The sequence below is a fragment of the Mchenga conophoros genome, linkage group LG15 (genome assembly GCF_057382185.1).
Source record: "Mchenga conophoros isolate Kocher_MC1m ecotype Shallow Benthic linkage group LG15, M_conophoros_male_GT1.1, whole genome shotgun sequence".
NCBI classification, from domain to species: Eukaryota; Metazoa; Chordata; class Actinopteri; order Cichliformes; family Cichlidae; genus Mchenga; species Mchenga conophoros.
The window spans coordinates 25,076,673-25,096,251 of NC_140540.1; the positions used below are offsets into that span (position 1 = coordinate 25,076,673).

Genomic DNA, 19,579 nt, shown 5'->3' on the forward strand with positions numbered 1-19,579 from the left:
AACACTGAGCTGGACCTCTCATTTGGAGTTATACGACCAGTAGAAACCAGACCAGTGAGTGATGTCACGGTGGCTAAATCCATCTTTAAATACAGGCTGGGGGACCCTCAGGGCTCCGTGTTCAGTCCACTTCTTTTTTACAATGTACACAAACAACAGCAGACTTCCTGCTCAGAACTTTGATTCCTTCCTGGGATCTTATGTTTTTCACACTCTTGTTTAAAACGCAAGGGGTTTTATAATTTATAATATATAATAGTTTTTTAATTTTCTGTTATGTATTTGCAAAAAATAAATAATACAGCACCAAAAACATTTTCATTTCCTAAGTCAGACTTTTTATGAGATATTTTAGTTGCTGTGTGAAACCCTGTTACAAATGCACCAGATTTAAAAAATGTTCTTTAATAAACTCTTGGCCACTGGGCTGAAGGTCATCCTCGTATTAAATATTCAATTTCAGATAAAATTTAATAAAAAGTACATTTAACAATTTTTCAATGGTTACACATTTTTTTTTGTTAATTTTTAGCATTTATTTGCAAATCTTTGCTCAAATTTAAACTTTTACAAAGTCAGCAGATTTGCCCCCCCTCAATCTAAGAGACACATTTGTGATTATTTTATTAAAAATGATATGGGAACCGGGTTAAAATTAGAGTAACAGGATTGCACAAGTTATGCATTCAGCCACGTTAAGTAATATATATATATATATATATATATATATATATATATTACTTAACGTGGCTGATCTACAAATCTACAAATACAAGTAATATATATATATATATATATATATATATATATATATATATTACTTGTATTTGTAGATTAAATGTGACAAAAACCAAACAAAAGAAGGAAAAAGTGGATTTATAACTTATTTTAGAAATGTTTTTCCATAGATTTCTTTTTTTATTTGTTTATTTATTTTTTACAAAGTTTACACAATAAATGTGTGTCTTAGTGTTTATTTTCAAATTAATGGGGAGTGGGGGACAGAAATTGTTGAATATTTTGTTTTTCTTTTTAGCATAAAAAATGAAACTATGATGTTTAAATAAAGCCCTCCTCTCCGGACAGCGGCCCCTGCAGGACGGACCCCTCCGCCGGAGATTATTGGCACAGCCAGTGACGTCACGGGGCCAGTTTCCCAGGATTGCTGCGGGAGTCGGAGGCTGCTGGGCGGGGAGAGCGTGGGCCAGGTTGCCGGAGCGGATCATCTGGAGACAACCGGCACTGTGCGGCTAGTACGAGCGCTCCTTTTTCTGGAAATTTCTTTTTTTAAAACCCTGCTTCTGTAAAACAAGCTGAGGAGTCCCGGGAGTTTCCTCTGAGAGCAGGTAGGTCGTACCGGCGTGCACCGGGGAGGTTTTATCTTTACAAGCCTGGGATGTTAGCTAGCTGACGGGCTACAGGAGACGCAGCGTCCCGGTGCTAGCAACAAGCAACCCGGGGAGGCAGTCCAGACACCGGGGACGAAAACCGTCGACACTGGGCTAAAAGCTGGGGGAGGAACTACCGAGTCCACTGGAATTTAGCGCAGTTTTCCCCTAACAGCATCCACCATCTTTATTTTAATTTTTTTTTTTTTTTACAATGAGTTAATATGCTTGGGTTTGTGTAGCTTTGTTGATAAGAGTTGATGCCACACTACCTTCAAAAACCTGGCCATTTAAAGTTTCTGTAACGACCAAAGGAGGGATGTACGAAAATTACAGTCTCCAATGCATATTTCGAATAATTAGGACCCTCTCTTAAATTCGGCTTACACAACAACTGCTGTGCCCCACTTTATTTCAATACAGCTTCCAACTTTTTAATGCGCTGCCATTACCACCCGATGGAGGGGTTCTGGTGGCAGGACTCAGTGTAAGAAGATGAAACAGCAAGATCAAAAAGTTGGATTATTTTCGTGGAAATTTTATACACCTGCCGAATGAAAACAGGTGTCTCTCGGATTATAAAAAACGATGACTCATTGTTCATATCCAGTGTGCGTGCGTGAAAGGCAAGGCGATTCAACATGTCACCTGTTTTGAACGAGGTTCGGCCCGGCGTGAGATCGCGTTAGAACATTTATCACAAGCCTTGTTAGGTTAGAGGGAGGTAAAAGGGGAAAGAGGCTGGCAGTTGAGATGCAGGTTCAGTGGTGCGTACATGACACGGGAGGCTGTGGTGTTGCAGCACCGATATGTCACATCTCACAACACGAGCAGGGCTGCGGCCTGCACAATGCACACTCAGCACACTGCTCCTGAGCCTGGGAGGAATCATCAATGGACATGCTTTGCATAAGAAAAAAAAAGGCAGAGTGGGCGGTGGGCTCGGTCTTTGTGATATTATTGCTTGAGCGATGATGGAAGATAATGTGGCATCTTCAGGAAAGTCAGGATGCAGAGAGGGAACGAGCCCAGGCTTTGCTCTGGTTTTATCTGTGTTGCATGATTATATAAGAGTACTCAGCTTTTATTGTGCGTTTCCTGAGCTCGTTGTTGTTGGCCTAGAGCTGCTTTGAAATCACTGTTGTGGAAATGATTATGACCCCAAATGCAGAAAACTGTGTGAATTACTCATATTTTATTCGATTTGTGATGCCCCACATTGCATATTTGTTCATGTATGAAGTTTTCAACGCCTCAGGTCCTTTTATAATAGAGCTCTGAGGTTATAGTATGCCTTTAGTTTGGGTGGAGGCCTCTTCAGCAGGAACCTCCTGATTTTCGAAGGGACTTTGACTTTTCTTTTATGGCCAGATTGCTGTATAATTTCATTATGTCACAACAGGAAATGACACTTGTTGTAAAGTGAGTTGCTCTTCCCTTCAGGAAAATGCAGGAAGGTCATGGATCAAGGTCCTCTTGACCACCTCCTGCTTTTAAACATGTCCAGTGGAAGACTAGCTTCTTTTTTAGATGTGTAACCAATATCAACAGCTGGATGGCACAAAATGTTCTTCAATTAACAACCTCAAAATCAGAAGTTATATACAAGTGTTCTGAAACTGTCCCAGGCCCCTTAGCATCCACAAATCTAGGAAACATTTTGATGGGTGGGTAAGTAGGTAGACGGGTACATATGTAGATAGGTAGGCTGATAGATGGATAGATACATTGGTATGTAGGTAGATTGGTAGGTTGTAGATGGGGTACATAAGTAGATAGATGGATAGGCTGGAATTTATAGATAGATGTATATGTAGATAGCTGGGTAGGTAGACGATAGGTTAGCAGGTATGTGGGTGTAGCTGGATAGCTTGGCAGGTAGGCAGATAGATGGTTCGGTTGGTTGGAGGATGGATGGATCATTAAGTTAGTAGGTAGGTAAATTGTTTAATGATTGGTAGATGGATACTGTTTTGTCCCCATGGGGAAGTCTGACTTGGACTCCAAAGCTACAACCCTGAACACATATGGACACACAGCACCAACAGACAGATTTAAATACTAAACAAACAAGAAGGAGACATCACTCAGTCTGGAATTGCTTTGCAGTGCAACCTGTGGTTGTATCAATATATTCTTGGCCAGAAGAAAGGCATTGTTCAACCTGATAGAAAGATCAGTTTGCACTGCTGAGTCTGAATTGTCTGCCTGATGGCAGAAACTCATATTGAGACTACAGAACATGGATCACGCAGTATTCTCTCTTTTTGTGGGTTGAAGACCATTGAAGATGACGATCTTTCTGCAGTTTGAATATGCATGTTAACTATATTCTCAGTGACAAAGGACATTTCTTAAACTGTGACCTGATTACGCATTCTAAAGCAGCCCAATACAACTTAAAGAGATTTTGTTTTTTGTTCAGACGCAGTCTGCCATAACCATTGAGCCAAACATCAGAAAAGCTGTATAGTTCTGCTTCTTCTTTTTTCTAATTGTTCACAGCTTGTCTGTCCCTGTTCAGCTTTCCGTTTGAATTTCTGCTTTTGCTTGTCTGTCAAAGTGCTTTGTTATCTGTGTTCTTCCTAAGGTGCTGTGTAAATAAAGTTATGCCTGGTTATTGGATTAGTTGGATGACATGTTGCTCCCTTCAGCCCTTGCTCTTAAGTAGAAAGAGTCTGTCTGGATAAAGTTGATTTCTGGCTGCAGAGCTTCCATCCTCTGTGCTATGGCTCTTGGTCAAGTGTCTTATTCGCGATAAGCTGTTTATGTGCATCTTTATCCACTTTAAGTTCTCTCGTAGACACGAGGAGGCCGAGGATTCAGGACATGATACGGCTTCGGCGGCAGACTGGGTTTAAATGTTCATGCTGGATGTAATTTCTGTCAGTAAACACCTCTCGTGCTGTGTTGTGTTTTCCTTGCATTGTCACCCTGTGGAGGAAGCAGTTGGAGAGGTGGGAGGATAGGAAGGAATGAAGTTGTCCTTTGCCCAGTCCAGGAATCCCTGGAATATCCTGAAATGTTTAGAACGTGCAGAATCTGAGGATGTATTAGCCTCGAGTGTAATGAAGTAAGAACACAGGCTGACGCGTCACCATTTGGGCGCTTTGAACTTTTTAACAGCTGTTGGTAAACGGTGCACATATGTTGAAAAGTTGTGCAGATTTACCACCAATCAGACCTTTAAGATAACCTAAGTGTTACGGGAAGCTATTATGTAAAGTTCCATTTATTTTTCCTATAGAAATTTGAGGTACTTCCTTCCTTAAATGTTGTAGGGAACGGAGGGAATTTCTACACTCTGAGCTTATATAAAAGTCTTACCTCACCTCGTCTTACTTCAGATTGTGTTTGGTCAAACTCCAGCATGGCTGTAATTTCTGTTCGGTTTTTGTTTCGGTTGCTTTCTTTTCTTTTTCTGTTCTGTTCTTTTTGCCTCGTCATCACCTCAGCTCTGTGTATTTTACAAATCCGACAGCTTATTTCATGCTTAGAAGTTTGAGGCACAGTCAGAACTCATGTTTGGACAGTTGCTTCACTATAATAACTATAACCTTACTCGTCTAAGGATGCTGACTAGAGATGTACCTGCCACTTACCTAAGTAAGAAAAGCCTCAGGAATCAGTCAAAATGAGCACGATAACAGGCGAGGTTAAACTATGACCATGCTGGTACGCTGCCTGTATCTCAGTGCTGTGTGAACCCGCTGATCACAGCACCCAATAATCGAAACATGCTTTTAAAATTGCTGAAATTTGTGGCAATGTGAGCAAAGCAACGCACCTGCAATTCAGTGTGACAGTGCTTGACATCACCGCATTCGAGGTGAATTGGAGGTGAGAGCGCTGATGCCATCACCTCAAAGTGATGGGTTGCTTTTATAATGCAACAAAGCTGATTGTTAGTTTCCCACAATTAGACTTTCTTTGGCTGGAAAAGCATATTTACTTTGACATTTTAATTTTTTTATTCCTGTGGTCTCATTTTTAAAGCACAGCTGGTCAACACTGGCTCGCCCCGGTCGGTTCCATCTCGTTTCCCACCAGACGGGGTGGTCAGGTCGCTGTTGTGGCGATTTGCGATGTCATTTAGTCTCAAGCCTCTCTTGTCATAGTTGGTCTGACAGTATTGAACTTCACCTGTGCTCCACGTGCTGTTCACTTTATTTCATTAATGCTTCAGTTTCTTTATTGCACTGCCAGATCCAGCAAAGGGAGGATTCCAGTTAAAGAGTTGGAGGAATTGAGAATAAAGCAGTTTGTAGTTCATAGTGTTTCTGACAGGCGAGGTCGTTCAAAGTTAGCTGTTTGTCAGAAAACTGTGCATTTTTTTACTTATTCCTTTCAGAGAGATTAGGTGCTAAAAATATGATCGAACTCTGTGGAAGACCCTGTGTCTACTGTCTCTACTGTGTCTGCTGTTTATACTGTGCGGCGGGCACATATCCTGACTCCGGACCTGCTCACTGATTGGCTCAGATAACACTCCAAAAGCCACGTTACATACAAACAGGACTTCCCGAACCATGACAAACCTCTTCAGCCTGCAGCAGCAGCTGATGATGATGGAGCAGCAGAGTTCATGCATATCTTGTTTCTGATGGAGATATATTAATGGTGGTGGTAGCGGCAGTGGTGGGACTCCACTACCTTCCATCAGCCTTTGTAATAAAGGGAATATGAGCTGAATTAGTCACGCCACACCGAGCAGACCACATCGCTTGTTGATGATGATGAAGAGTGTCGGCTTACACGCCGTCTGCCTTGCCCCAGGGTTGGGTTGTTTTTTGTTTGTTTTTTTGTTGGTTTTTTTTTTTTTGAGTCTCTGTGGGACCTAAAACGTGCTGTTATGTGACTGTTATGTGTTTTGATGAATCACACAAGCGAAGCAGGAGTTGTAAACAGAAGCCTCGTGGACTTGTTTTCCTCGGAGCTAACAACAACCCCGTTTCTGGATCTTTTAAGATAAGAACCCTAAAGCTGAGAGCTAAAGTAGATAAGATGAATTCAGTAATGCAAAATAAACAGAACAAATGGCTCCCAATTCTTGTACCGACTCTAGCAAAGCAGACAAAATGAGAAAAGATCTTCTTTCTTTTTTTTCTTTTTCAAACATAACAGCTGGCTATCAGATGTCAGCATCTGTCTCTTGATATACCCATGAACCTTTGCTTTTTAGGTTGTTTCCTGCAGTTGGGTCAGATTTCCTTCCGACTCCAAAAACTTCAAAAGCTTCAACATTTGCCTGCTCTTCTTTGTGTAATTTTAAAAGGAAATTCTGGTTTAGTTCAAAATATAGGGCTGTGCGATATGACCAAAATCTCATATCCCGATATAAGAATTCTATTGTCCGATAACGATATAAATCACAAAAATGTAACATTTTCTGTAAATTCTGTGAATCTTGGGCAGCTTGACTTGCGGGAAGTGTTTCCAGCTGCGCGTCATGTACCTGGAGTTGAGTTTTTAACTGATGCATGAAACTACACATTTTTAGACATAAGTTGTAAAGGCCGCCGTTTTCTTTGCCAGTATTTATTACACGGCGTGCTGCGGGGAAAAGCCTGTTCTAACGTTTGAGTCTAAGGTTTATTTTTTTAGCACCTGGCGGCTCTTTTTTTACTTCTCATCCGTAAATAATCTGCTCTTTCACGTGATTCAGTTTATTTTGAAAAGTCTCAACAGCATCTTGAGCTTTATTGTGAAAGGTTTATGTGGAACATAAACAAGCGGACACGCGAGGGTTTTACCGTCGTTGTTGCTAACCACAAGCATAAAACAGGCGCTTGTCCGTCTGTAGTGTGGTTATATAAAATATAAGAGACAGAGAGAACTTAAAAAATAATGATTATATTTCATGCATGAACAAATAAAATGACTCTATTGCCGTTTCCTACATATGCCAGGTCTCTAATTTGACCAAAAAAATGGGTTTTAAGTGTTGTTTGTATTTTCTTGGTCATTACATACAGTAAATACAACATTATCCATTGCATGTTAGCTCCAGTAGTGGACCGGCTCCTTTTTGACCTGATCTTCTTTATTCCCGTTGGTTCTGATCTGTTGGAGGTGCAGAAGGTCCCTCCTGACTCATATCTGTGGTGCTGATGATGACACCCAATCAAAGTGGGTGCACCATGTGTTATGTAGGGGGCTCTTTGAACTCACATGGAATCAGAAAGCAAGATATGTAAATTCTGAAAACACAAAAAAGGTAATCACATGCTCATTTTTTATTTTTGTTTTTTCGAGTAATGAAATGTAGTGAGGTGCGTTTAAGAACCAGAGCTGTGGCTAATTTCTAAACCAGTTTAATCACAAGTTAATATATATGTTAGTCAGCTTTATCTGACTCACCTTTGAGCAAACTCTTGGCAACAGTGGGAAGGACAAACTCTGTTTTAAACATTTCACAATAAAAGCCTCACAAATAAATGATGTTTTTTTGTTTGTTTGTTTGTTTGTTTGTTTGTTTTTTAAACTAAAAAAAAATGTGTACAGGAGATATTGAATCGATATAAACCAGTAAATTTAACAGAGTATTAAAATACCAAATAGGGTGAGAAGTAAAAATAAAAGGCAGGTTGTGATAAATAAAGAATGGTGACAAGAGTTCATGTTTACTTGTTGAAACATGAACAAACAAGGTGACAGAGATGTAAAACTCAAATTAAAGCGTTAAATATCATTAAAACTGCCTTTATTAGCTCATTTGCAGTGAATACTGCTCAATGATTGGCGATTTTCTGCAGGATTAAAGCTAAAAACAATTTATTCTGTTTCCTCGCAGAGTGTCGGAGGATGGTGCCGACGCTCCATGTTGTACTTTTATGTCAGGACAAACTATTTTTAATTTTTAGTTTATTTTAGACATGTTTATTTTTAGCGGCTGCCGTCGGCTTTAATCGCCTGTACTCTCAGTCGCTCTCTTCCTTCCTCTCTCTCTGTGGCTCAGCTGTGACTGAAACGCTGTGTCATGTGTCAACATGCAAATGCACCCGGGCCATCAGCACGCCATTATGGTAGTGGGGGCTGTAACCACAGCAACAGCGAGGGCAGCCATTTGTCTGCTGATGGTGACCTTTGAATACGAAGGCCTTTCTGGTAACGGAGGCCTTTTCTCCGCTCTGACAGGCAGCTCTGATGTTTGAATTCTGGGTATTTTTCCAGGGAGGCTGGCTGCTTTGACGTGTTACTGTGTTTTAAGCACACAGCTGGTGTTGTCGGATATTATTAAGCTTTAAAGGAATCTGTTGAAAGCGATGGATTGTAAAAAGCTGAGCATGTTTTTCTTCTTGCCGTCAGTACTCAAGAGTATTGCTGTTGACTTGAGCACGGAGAGCAGAGGTGTATGTGTGCACTGTTTCTTCCTCTGATGCGGCGTTTCCTTGCTCTGGTTTTTCACACTGCTCATGAGGTTTGTGTGGCTCCACTCCAGGAGGACTTTGACCTGAATTAATCCGCCTCTCTTTAGCACTTAAATATCTAAATGACTCAGGAATACTGGCGCTCGCTGTTGCCAGGGTTTCACAGCGCTGGACCTTGTACTTCTAACTGCTGCTTTTGGGTCTGTTTTCGGATGTAATGTAAACTTTAAAGCTGCATCTGAGTGAATGTGAAGCTTTTTTCGTTTTTTTTTTTTTTTTTTTGTCTTCCTCTTTTGACTGCTCCCTTTAGGGGTTACCACAGTGGACCATCTGCTTCTGCTTCACGCTGTTTAACCCTTTGCATGTCCTACTTCACCACATCCACGAATCTCCTCTGAGGTCTTTTGGTTAGTGTCACAGAATTTAAAGATGAGGCCTCGTTTGCCTCTTATTGAATCCTGTGGACAGATTTAAATAAGAAACCATAGAAATAAATTTATAACAAGGACAAAAACAGAAAAATAAAAAACATTGGTGCAGCTGTTTTTTATTTTGTTAGCCAAGATTAGCTTGAAGGGAGTCTGTTTTACCTGGTGTTGCCTGTGGAGGTCAAACAGAAGTATGGCCAGTGTTGGGGCCAAACTGGGGCAGTAATGGGAGGGCGTTACATTTATGTAAGGACCTGCATTTGGGTTTTGTTTTTTTTTTGTTTTTTGTTGTTTTTTTTTTAGCTAATGCTAGCTTGCCCATTGACACAGAGAAACTGCGCAATCTCCTATGTCAGAAAATAATGACGTGGTTTAGGTCGGCTCGTTAAACCAATCTCCTGGAGTTTTACGAGAACCGATTGGTTTCAAATAAGGTTTATGGTCGAATTTTAGCCAACATTTCTGAGTAAATGCAAATTTGTTGAGTGTTTCTTATTGTTAAAGTTGGTTGATGTCATCTTTTTATTTTATTTTATATATATATATATATATATATATATATATATATATTAAAAAAAAAAATTTTTGGGCCTTTTTGTGGCTTTATTTTTGACAGGGACAGTGAAGCCTGACAGGAAAGTGGAGGAAAGAAAGAGGGGAAGACAAGTGGCAAAGGACTTGAACCCGGGCCGGCTGCTCTCAGCTGTGTGGGATATGGTCGCCTGCTCATTCCAGTGAGCTAACCCGACGTCCAGCTTGATGTTATCTTATCTATAGCATGGACAAATTGACCTTCGTGAGTGAATTAGGTTGCTGATTTATCTGGGGCAGATCCTGGTTTCAGGAGAAAGCAAGAGCTCTGCTAGTCTTTCATAGTCTAACATGGAGAAATTGTTAGCCACAATAAACTGAATTTAATTAAAAACCTGGGCCCGTATCCCTAAAGAATCTTTGTGCAAAAAGTGGCTCCTAGCGGCCAAATTCTAAGAAAATTCTCAGAGTCATGACGTTTTCTTAGAATTTCCCCTAAAAGTGACACGACAATCCCAGTTAATATAAAAGCTATTCCTCAAGATTCCTAGCGCTTAAAAGGGCTCCTAAGGCGAGATCTGCTAAGAGCAGGGAAGAGGACTTTTAGTGGCTTAGGAGTTCCCCTAAGCAGCTGCACAAAATGGCCAACAGAAGAGGCAGGAGAGATGTCCTGCAAACACTGGATGACAGGGAATTATTGAGATGCTACAGATTGGATCGTGCAGGAATCATGTTTGTGGTGGATCTCCTTAGAGATGCAATTACTTCACCAACTCGACGCCACAACGCTATTACACCGGAGACGAAAGTAATCACAACCCCGAGGTATTTGGCAACCGGGAAAATGCAACAATGCAGCAGTGATGACTTGGGTCTTCAATCACAGACATTGCTAAAAGCTGAGCCGTGTTACCCTCGTTAAGACCACACTGGACTTGTAACGTTGTGATTTCTACTTCATTAAGGACAGCCTCTTGAGATAGGCCATCTTGTTTTCAACGGGGTCCATATGGGAGTGAAAGTACAAAATATGCCAGCTAGGATATTAATATGAGCAAATAAGACACGAATCATTATTTGAACAGGGTGTAATGAGTTTAAGTTTTCACATATTTTAGATTCTAATGGCTATAACCCCTACAGCTTACTATTCATTTTCCAGATATTTTCTTGAATGTGAAATATTATTTACAATTACAGTCAGCATAAGATTAGAGTATATAATATGTTTATTGATTTGAGGGTACATCCTTTGCTCATTATCACCAAAAGCTCATTTCCATCAAACTTGTAGGATCAACCAATCACGGCTTTTGAAATGATGACTCATACCTAGCAACGGGGTCAACCACACCTCCTCACTAAGATAGGATTTTCCATCCATTCCTTGCTCAGAGTTCACTGAAAATGTTCTGGAATCACTTCTAAGCTAAAACTCCTGGCAAGGAATTTTTAGGTTAAGTTAGGAGCTCTCTGAGAGGATTCTCAGAATCTTTAGGGATACGGGCCCTGGAGTTTAGGTTTAGGCACGCATCAGTGTACGTGATGTTGACTTTATGGGGTTTTTTGTTTGTTTTTTACATGATGTCAATTCTGAATATAACAATGACTCACAGTAAGCTAATAGCACACACAAGCTCCTGTGGCATGTTGAGATGACAGTAGCACACAAACCTGTAATTTTTTTATTCATATTTTACATTTTGTAAACCCATATTTAATACAAGTTGTTAATTTTTGGGTTGTTAACATAGAGAGTGAAGTACTGTTGGAAAATACTACAGCTGGCTGTTGTTGGACTCACTGTGGCTGATTGGAAAATTTCGTCATTGTGGTTTGAAGGCCACTAAACATTTATTTCTGAGAGATCAGATTAATTTTGTGTTGACCAGCTGATCAATTATTCCACCAATAGTTCCAGTTGTAGCTGGGCACAAGTGGCAGACTCAAAGTTCGGGGCCAGAGTCAAGCGGGGTCCCATGGTTCGGGCCCAGTTTAGTACTGGTAACGGTGTCACAGCCTTTATTCCTCTCTGTTTCCTGCTCGTTATATTTAGCCGATACGGGTGCACAGCCAGCTCTCCAATGGCCCTCCACACTTTGTTGCTATGAGATGTGTTATGTAACTGTACGTCGTCCACACTCAGGAAAAAACAGTTTTCAGGTGGGGTTTTTTTTCTTAATGTGAACACATATGAGTATGTGTGTTTATGTTCCAGGATGCTCTTGGCTAAATAAGCTGATGCAGCTCTTGTCTTTTGGTCCTCGTTGTCTCAGAGTCTCTGTGGAGCCGGGCACTTCCTGTCCTTTTATGTTTTTTTAAATGTGAGTCGTTTGCCTGATATCACCGTCTGTCAGCCCCATTCAATAATCTGCAGTCAGGAAGTGACAGCATGGAGGAAAAGACTGCTGGACAGGTCATAGAAGTGTTTCAGAGTGACAGGAAGCACACTCAAGAGTCACTTAGAGTATTTTATCTGTTGGGACAATTTCTGGAAGTCAAAGAGTGCTCCAGTTGTGGGTTTCATGACTACAGAGACTTCCATGATAAGATACTGCTATTGACATTTTGAGTCGGGCTGCAGTTTCCATGTTTATGTTGTTCTTAATTAGGATTTAAAACAATAAAAAAAGTTTTTAGCAGGTTTGGTGAAGTAAAGGCAACTAAGACTACTAGAACAGCTACCCTGAGGTACCCCTGAGCAAAGTACCATCCCATTGAGCTTAGGATAGATCAAGGGTAGTTAAAACCAGGCCAAATGCAGTGAATCATTTGAGGTAAGTCACTTATCAGTTAGAATCCAGATGGCCTTCTTTTAACATGTGGACTAAACTACCCTGACATCACGTTTTGGATTGTGGACATTTGTGGAAAGTTGATTCTGTTTATCTGGAAATAACATTTTTACTGGAAGAAACATTTAGTCACTTGTCCAGGTGACTTCAGCCTAGTTTGGCGTTTGGCCATGGCCATCTTCTTAGAGCCAAAAATGACAATAGAGGGTTGGATTTGATGGATGCTGCTAATCTATTTGGTAACATCCAAAAAGTTGATTTTGTTCATCTGGACGAAGCATTTTCAGTGGGAGAAATGTTTCATCATCCAAGTGACTTCTTCAGTCTCAGCTGATTGCAGGTTTCCACAACCTTATAAAGAGTACACTTGCACAATGACTATGATAGCCCGCTGATCAGTGGTTGCTGATCAGTGGTTGTTGATCAGTGCGGATTGGCTTTAGTATTTTCAGGGCTGTCACTGCTCAGAGCGAGTCGGCTCTTTGACTAATGTACCACCTTTTAGCTTCTTGTGACACTTTTTATTGGGGTTAGACTTCAACTTGAGGAGGATGACTCCTGTCAATCTTTAATCTGGATTACAAACTGTTCATAAAAGATCAGCACTTCAGAAAGCCCAGACGTCGGCTGAAATTGCAAAGAAGCAGCGTCCGAGCAGGTCATGCAAGGGACAGATATGCTCTTTGAGACCAACTGTAATGTTTCTGAGTTTTAAAAATAGGATAACAGAGTATTCCTGATATTCCTGAACATTTTTGGATGGTTGAATTTGCTAATTTAAGATATTTTTACTGAGGAAGAGGATTTACTTCTTGAACAATAAAGTTCACTGCCTGAGCGTGCTGTACTACAGCAGCAGTCTATTAGGGGTGTGTCTCTAATTTATGTCACAGTGTAGAGGCAGAGCACAGGATCAGATAAAAGTACTGTATGTGAACCAATACAAATACTAGTTTTTATTCACTAAACTGAATAGTTTCTGTGTGTTTGTGTGTGTATCACCACTTTTGTGAGGACAAGTTTCAGTTTAATTGTCTGTAGTCAGGACCTTTCTGCAGACTGAGGACCACTTCAAGGGATTGTCTCACACCTTGTTTTAAGGTTTGATTTGAGATTAAGAAGTGCAAAGTTGTGTGTGTGTGTGTGTGTGTGTGTGTGTGTGCGTGGGGTTACCAACTTTGTGAGGACCTGGTTCAGTTTTAATCCACTGCAGTAAGGACTATTTCAAAAGACTGTTTCAGACTGTTTAAATGTTTGATTTGGTTTAAGAAATGTAAACTGCAGAAACACACACACAGGTTTGTATGTGTGTGTGTGTGTGTGTGTGTGTGTGTGTGTGTGTGTGTTGACCTATATTACCACCTTTGTGAGGACTCGGTTCAGTTTTAATTGCCTATAGTGAGAACTTTTGTGTGGTCGGTGAGGACCGCTTCAGAAGAGGTTTTCAGACATTGTTTTAAGGTTTGGCTTGGGATTAAGAAATTGAAAGTACAGAAGTACGTGTGTGTGTGTGTGTGTGTGTGTGTGTGTGCGTGTCAGGGAAGGTCACGTTACTTTCTGAAAGGACTCACCTGCTGACACGCCCTTTTCAGACCAATGTTTCTTGTGGGTGCGGCTGCAGCCGGTGAACTGCTTCAAAGAATGCTGGGTAACTTTCATGTGTGACTTTTTAAATAAACAAAACTTAACACAAGAAGAAAGTTTAGATCACATCCGGATTGGTTTGATCAGTTAGTGCGAGATAGCTTTGGTGTTTGATTTAGGCAGCAGAAAGTGGAAAGATGGCTGTGCACGAATGATTGTTTGGTTTCCTTTTAACCACTGAATAATAGAAAAATCAGCGAAGGTCTTTCACCTGATTAGCTGATTTAACCTTGGCTACTTCAGGCTCAAAGTTTTGTACATCTTTGAGCCCTCATACCTGTGTTACCCACATTAAATTAAATATTGCCAATACCAAATAAATATTGCAAACAGTCCAAAGACAGAACTGTTTTTTGTTTAGCTTTTTCAATGAGCATCAGTGTCATTAATTATGTTGTGGTCTCAATTGCAAAATTGCACCAATTTAAGTCTCTGATGTACAGGAAGAGGTCATATCACCATCAGGTGTAGGTGACTGATTTGACTACGTTATAGTATATTTTCTGAGACCCTCTGTGGGGGGGACAAAAGGATTGATTGCCCAAAGAGACTAAAAATCAGTTCAATAACCATTTAAAAACTCCTTTAGTGATACTATTACACAGAAGCAATGCACGACAGGTTTTCAAAGTTGCCAGAAGTGGGTCATTTAGATATCCCTGGGAAGGACACTGAAAATCAGAGAGTGTATGTGTGTGTGAATGGGAGACAAAAGCACTAAGACATAGATCAACAGTGAATGAGTGTGAAAGTGCTTTGAGCATCTAATTGTTTTTAGACTAACAATGATCTAATCCTTGTTATGTGAAACAGACTATCCTGCATCACATTAATCTATGAGCTAAGTTAAGACTGGTCTAACCCCACAGACCAGTCTAAACTATCTCTGTAAAACTGCTCCCACGCTTTGTTGCTCTTACTAATCAGCAGCCTTAAAAATACATAAGAAGATGTGAGTGAGCTGATAATGTTGCATCACGTCCTCAGAAGCGATGTCGTGCTGCAGTTTTATGGAGGAGGAAATGTGATGCTCGTTAGCAGAAAACCCTCACGGCTGCCCGTAAAGACACCCCGACGAAGGCCGTTATCAGCTGTGCAAAGTTCAGCGGCGCTGTGAGAGGGCGAAACACGGCATCATTTTCTGCACAGTTAGAAAACAGCCCGAGCCCATCAGCTGGTGTTAATCATCTCCCAGAGAGGAAAATGGCAACAGGACGAGCTGAAAAAGTTAGCAATCAGGAGCCCTTACTTCATGTCATGGAGAAAACGGCGTGTAGGAATAACCATAATCTAATGTTCGCTTGAATCGCTTTCACAATTCTGCCAGCCTAAAAATATACACATATTGTCTATTATGGTGGCTTATGCTGATTAACCTTTGTCCATGTCCATATAAGCCGGTGGGTCAGACTTTTACTGGCCCACATAAAACTCAGTTTAATTAATAAAAGTACTGCTACCTATAAGAAAGTATTTATTATGGAGACTTGAGTTTCTGAGTTTATATTAAAAACCTAACTCTATTGGAGTAAATGCTGAGCCATACTGTTTAGCAGTCTCTAGGTGATCGGGGCTTTTATGTTAAAGCCTCTAACAGCCCTGCTTGTTTCATAGTACGGAGCTCTGCTGCTGATGTCTAAAAGCTGTTTGGATTGTTTTTTATCACGACTCTTTAAACGGTGCAACTGGATAATTAGCAGTAGTTTCCCTTCATTGCTGGTCGATGGGGCAGCAGTCTAAACAGACCTCCCTCTCCTCAGCCTCCACCTCCAGCTCTTCTGTGGTGTAGGTGTTCCCAAACCAGCTGAGAGACATAATCTCTCCAGCATGTCCAGCATCTCCTCCCAGTTGGGGATGGATGAAACGCCTCACAGAGGACATGTCCAGGAGTCGTCCTGTTCAGAGCTGATGCAGATTCATGACTGTACGCTTCCTGTAACTACCCACAGCTCATGGGCGAGGGTGGGGACGTAGATGGGCTGCTAAATCAACAGTTTCACCTTGACTCTCAGCTTTCTCTTTACCACAGTATACAAGGTCAAATGAAGCTAAACAATGGCTGTTCAACTTAATGTGCACACTTCCATAATATTTGCTTCATATGTGGTTCACTGTGCTTTGAAGAATACCTCACAGGGAATGTTATTGGCTCTTCAGTAGGAAAGGTTTTCATTTTGGCTGTTTGTATCCACAGATTTCCAGCATCTTCCCTGGAAGTTTCAAATAAAGAATCTATCATGGTGTAGTTGTATCTCCTCCCCTCTGTTGTTGTCAGTCTGCCCTCGGGGGGTTCTCTGAATTCATCGCAGGCTCTGCGCTCACCACGTGACCTGGCCGAGCGGTCCTGACAGCGAGCTCTCAGTTAGCAACGACGCAGATCCAACAATCAGCTGTTTGTCGGCTCGGCGCAGAGTGGGTCGGCACACATACGACCGCAGGTCGATTCGAACAGTGCTTCCTCTGCTGCCGTGAAGAGCGGCGTCCTCAGAGCCACAGCTGCTGCAGCGCGAGCTCAGCCACTCATTTCTGACCACTCCACCGAATAAAAGACCGACTTTAACGCTACTGTAAGGTGGCTTACGACACACTATGTGCAGATGTTTCAGAGCATGGTTTTTAGATTGATCTTTAAATGTATTCATTGTTCTCTTTATTTGTGAGGGAGGGACTGAGAAAGCATTTTTGATTTTACACTTCAAATCATGTAACGCTAAACCCGACTTCTCCAAAACTGAGATTAAAAATCGAGAAACCAGCCCCAAATAGCCAGCGTACAGCCTCCAGTGCAGCATAAACCTAAAGCATCTCCTTCATGTGTGGGTGTGTGAGCTTGGTTAGCGAGCTTTATTTACCTGCCGGGACACTACTGCACGGCTCGGGTGGAGCTCCTACTACACCTGTGTGACCAATGAATCATTGCTGGGGTGAGGAGAGAGATCTTTCACACAGTAAATGAATTTTCTTAATTTCTAGGAGTCGAGGCCTTTCCTTGCCAGCCAAAAGATATACTCTCTCCAGGGTATCATGGCAGGGGCCTTGGTCTGGTTGAAAAGGCCACTTTGGGGTGGCACCTTAGGGAGGCATCCCGGTCAGATGCTTAAACCACTTCTTCAGTTGGGTGCTTTCTGAGCCCCTCCTGAGTGAATGGGCTCCTCACGCAATGTTTTATAACATTTTATCCACAGCAAAATGTCTTCTTACCAAAGAAACAACAGAAGTGGTCACAGATGATCACAAGTAAACCTTCCCATCAGTTGGGTTGGGCGATTGGACCAACTACGTCAGTGGGTTTTCTTTAAACTTTATTTTGCTAATGACTTTGCCTCGTGAGAGTTAAAAAAAACGGACACATCCAGGAATGCAGAGCAGAGATCGCCAGCTGTGCTCTAAAGGTGCCCTCACACCCAGTTTGGCCCCTGGCATTGTCGAGTGTTCAGCCTTTGGGGTCTGTAACACAGCGCAGCTCTGATTTGTTGCTAATGTGGCTGCATAAAGCTGAAACGAACCAGAAGCACAAATACCACAAAGGCGCACGTCTCAATAGGGCAAAGAAAACAGTCTGTGGACTAAAAATACCTCCTGCTATGATGTGACTCAGGTCTCACAACGAGACTCGGCTGACAGACCTAATCAAACGCTTTTTGCATCACAGGGGAAACCAAAAAAATCTACTTCAGCTCCACTCAACCACGCTCGTCTGCTTCAAAGCAGCTGCACACTGGAAAGAGAAGTTTTCACAACCTTTATTTACGCCCCAATGATTCAGACACCCCTACTGCCACCAGTGTAGTCCAACATCCTCTCTGGTGCCCACATTGAAACCGGTGGCATGGTGGTAACTCCACCCTTTACTTTGTCCTGCATCAGGATGTTTTTCCAGTCATTTAACCACGAAGAGCTGGTCTGTTGTTTGACATCATATCACGTTCTCCCGCTTTTATTCATTATTCAGATGAGCAAACAACTGGCTGCTCTTTTACCATCGGCATGTTTGAATATGCAAACTCTGAAAGATGTTCAGCTTGTAAGCAAATACTGAACCTCTTTGTTGTGGAAGTTGAAAGGCTGAGAAGCAGGTGTGTCAGCCTCCTCACTGGAGACTGGAATAAAGGGAAACGACGCTTCTTTGATCAAATGAGGTGATTCGGACGTATTTAATAATGTGGGTATAAAGTTTCCGACCTTGGAAACCGTAACCTCAAACTACTAAGTCACTGCACTTCTTCGAAATAGCCGTGGGACGTTTATGTTTGTTATGCTAAAATAATGGTCAGGACGCCATGGTGGTAAAATCCATTTTTCTGAGCGTGTGTTTAAACATTAAAGAGCACCTTTTGTTTTTGGTAAATATAGCATCCACAAATGATAAGTATTTTCCATAGCAGGCATTAATGTAATGTAGTGGTAATCATTCATATGCTGATGGTGGCTTCTGTTAGTCATGGAGCTGCTAATGGGCTCGTCTGCTGATGTTTAAGGATGTTTTCCTTTTTAATTCATGTTTTTATAATAAATTAAAAAAAATATCTCAGTGTGAACCAAACTGTAGATGTAACAGTGTTTCTATATGTCTGATTATTTTTGTGCTGGCTCTCTTTTCTTTCTTCACCTCTCAGATATATGATCCTGTCTTTGGTGGTATTAATATCAGCTTCACTGGGACTGAGGCTTGTGCTTGTGACAGCATATTTTTTTGTCTGAATAAATTCCTCATCGTGTGATTGAAATTTTTTGCTAGCTTTCCGGGTTTCCTTTAACTTCTAGGTGAAAATAATTGTTGCGACTGTGTACGGGAATTCCTGGGTTAGAAGTGCTAAAGCAGTGTTTGTGTGTAATAATGATCATTCAGTTCAAGATGTTTGCCTGGATTTACGGAAAAACAGACTGTATATAATAGATGGACATTGCCACTGTGCTTGCACACTCACAGACGGTATAAGACATGGATGAAAAGGCTTCAGGTGTGAGAAACTTGTTTTGTTTGATCTGTGAATCTTGGTCATACTGTGTTTTTTTTTTTTTTTTTTTTTTTTTTTTAAACGGGATTATCCGGCGTGTACTCACTGGCTGACTTGTGATTGACAGAACATTAGCCGGTGAGAGTGCCGCGCTCTCTATCCTCCTTTCTGACTGGAATAAGGACTGTCATTTGCAAAATGAGCTTTACATTTTATTAATCAGGGGAGTCACACATGAGCTGAGACATTAATAGAGCAGAGGGCCGTGTTCTGATACACTGCTGCAGGCAGTGGAGCTTCCCCGGCTCGTCCTTTCACGCTTTGCTTCTCAGACCTGGGAAATACTTGAATATATGCAACTTATGTGAACAATTATGCACCACACTAATGATACGACATGTTCACTGTGTGAAACATGATAGAATACATTTGAACAATATGAATGAAAACTAAACATTAATTTAT

General features: G+C 41.3%; 1 protein-coding gene across 5 annotated transcripts in view; it reads left to right on the forward strand.

The window, feature by feature from the left end:
• The first annotated feature begins 1,131 nt into the window (after positions 1–1,131).
• The window catches only part of LOC146558463 (unconventional myosin-VI), a 151,157-nt gene continuing 132,709 nt past the window's right edge, over positions 1,132–19,579 (forward strand). For all 5 annotated transcript variants that reach the window (XM_085247564.1, XM_085247565.1, XM_085247566.1 and 2 more), the window contains exon 1: positions 1,132–1,346. The gene's annotated coding sequence lies outside the window, so the exon portion shown is untranslated. The remainder of the gene's footprint in view (positions 1,347–19,579) is intronic.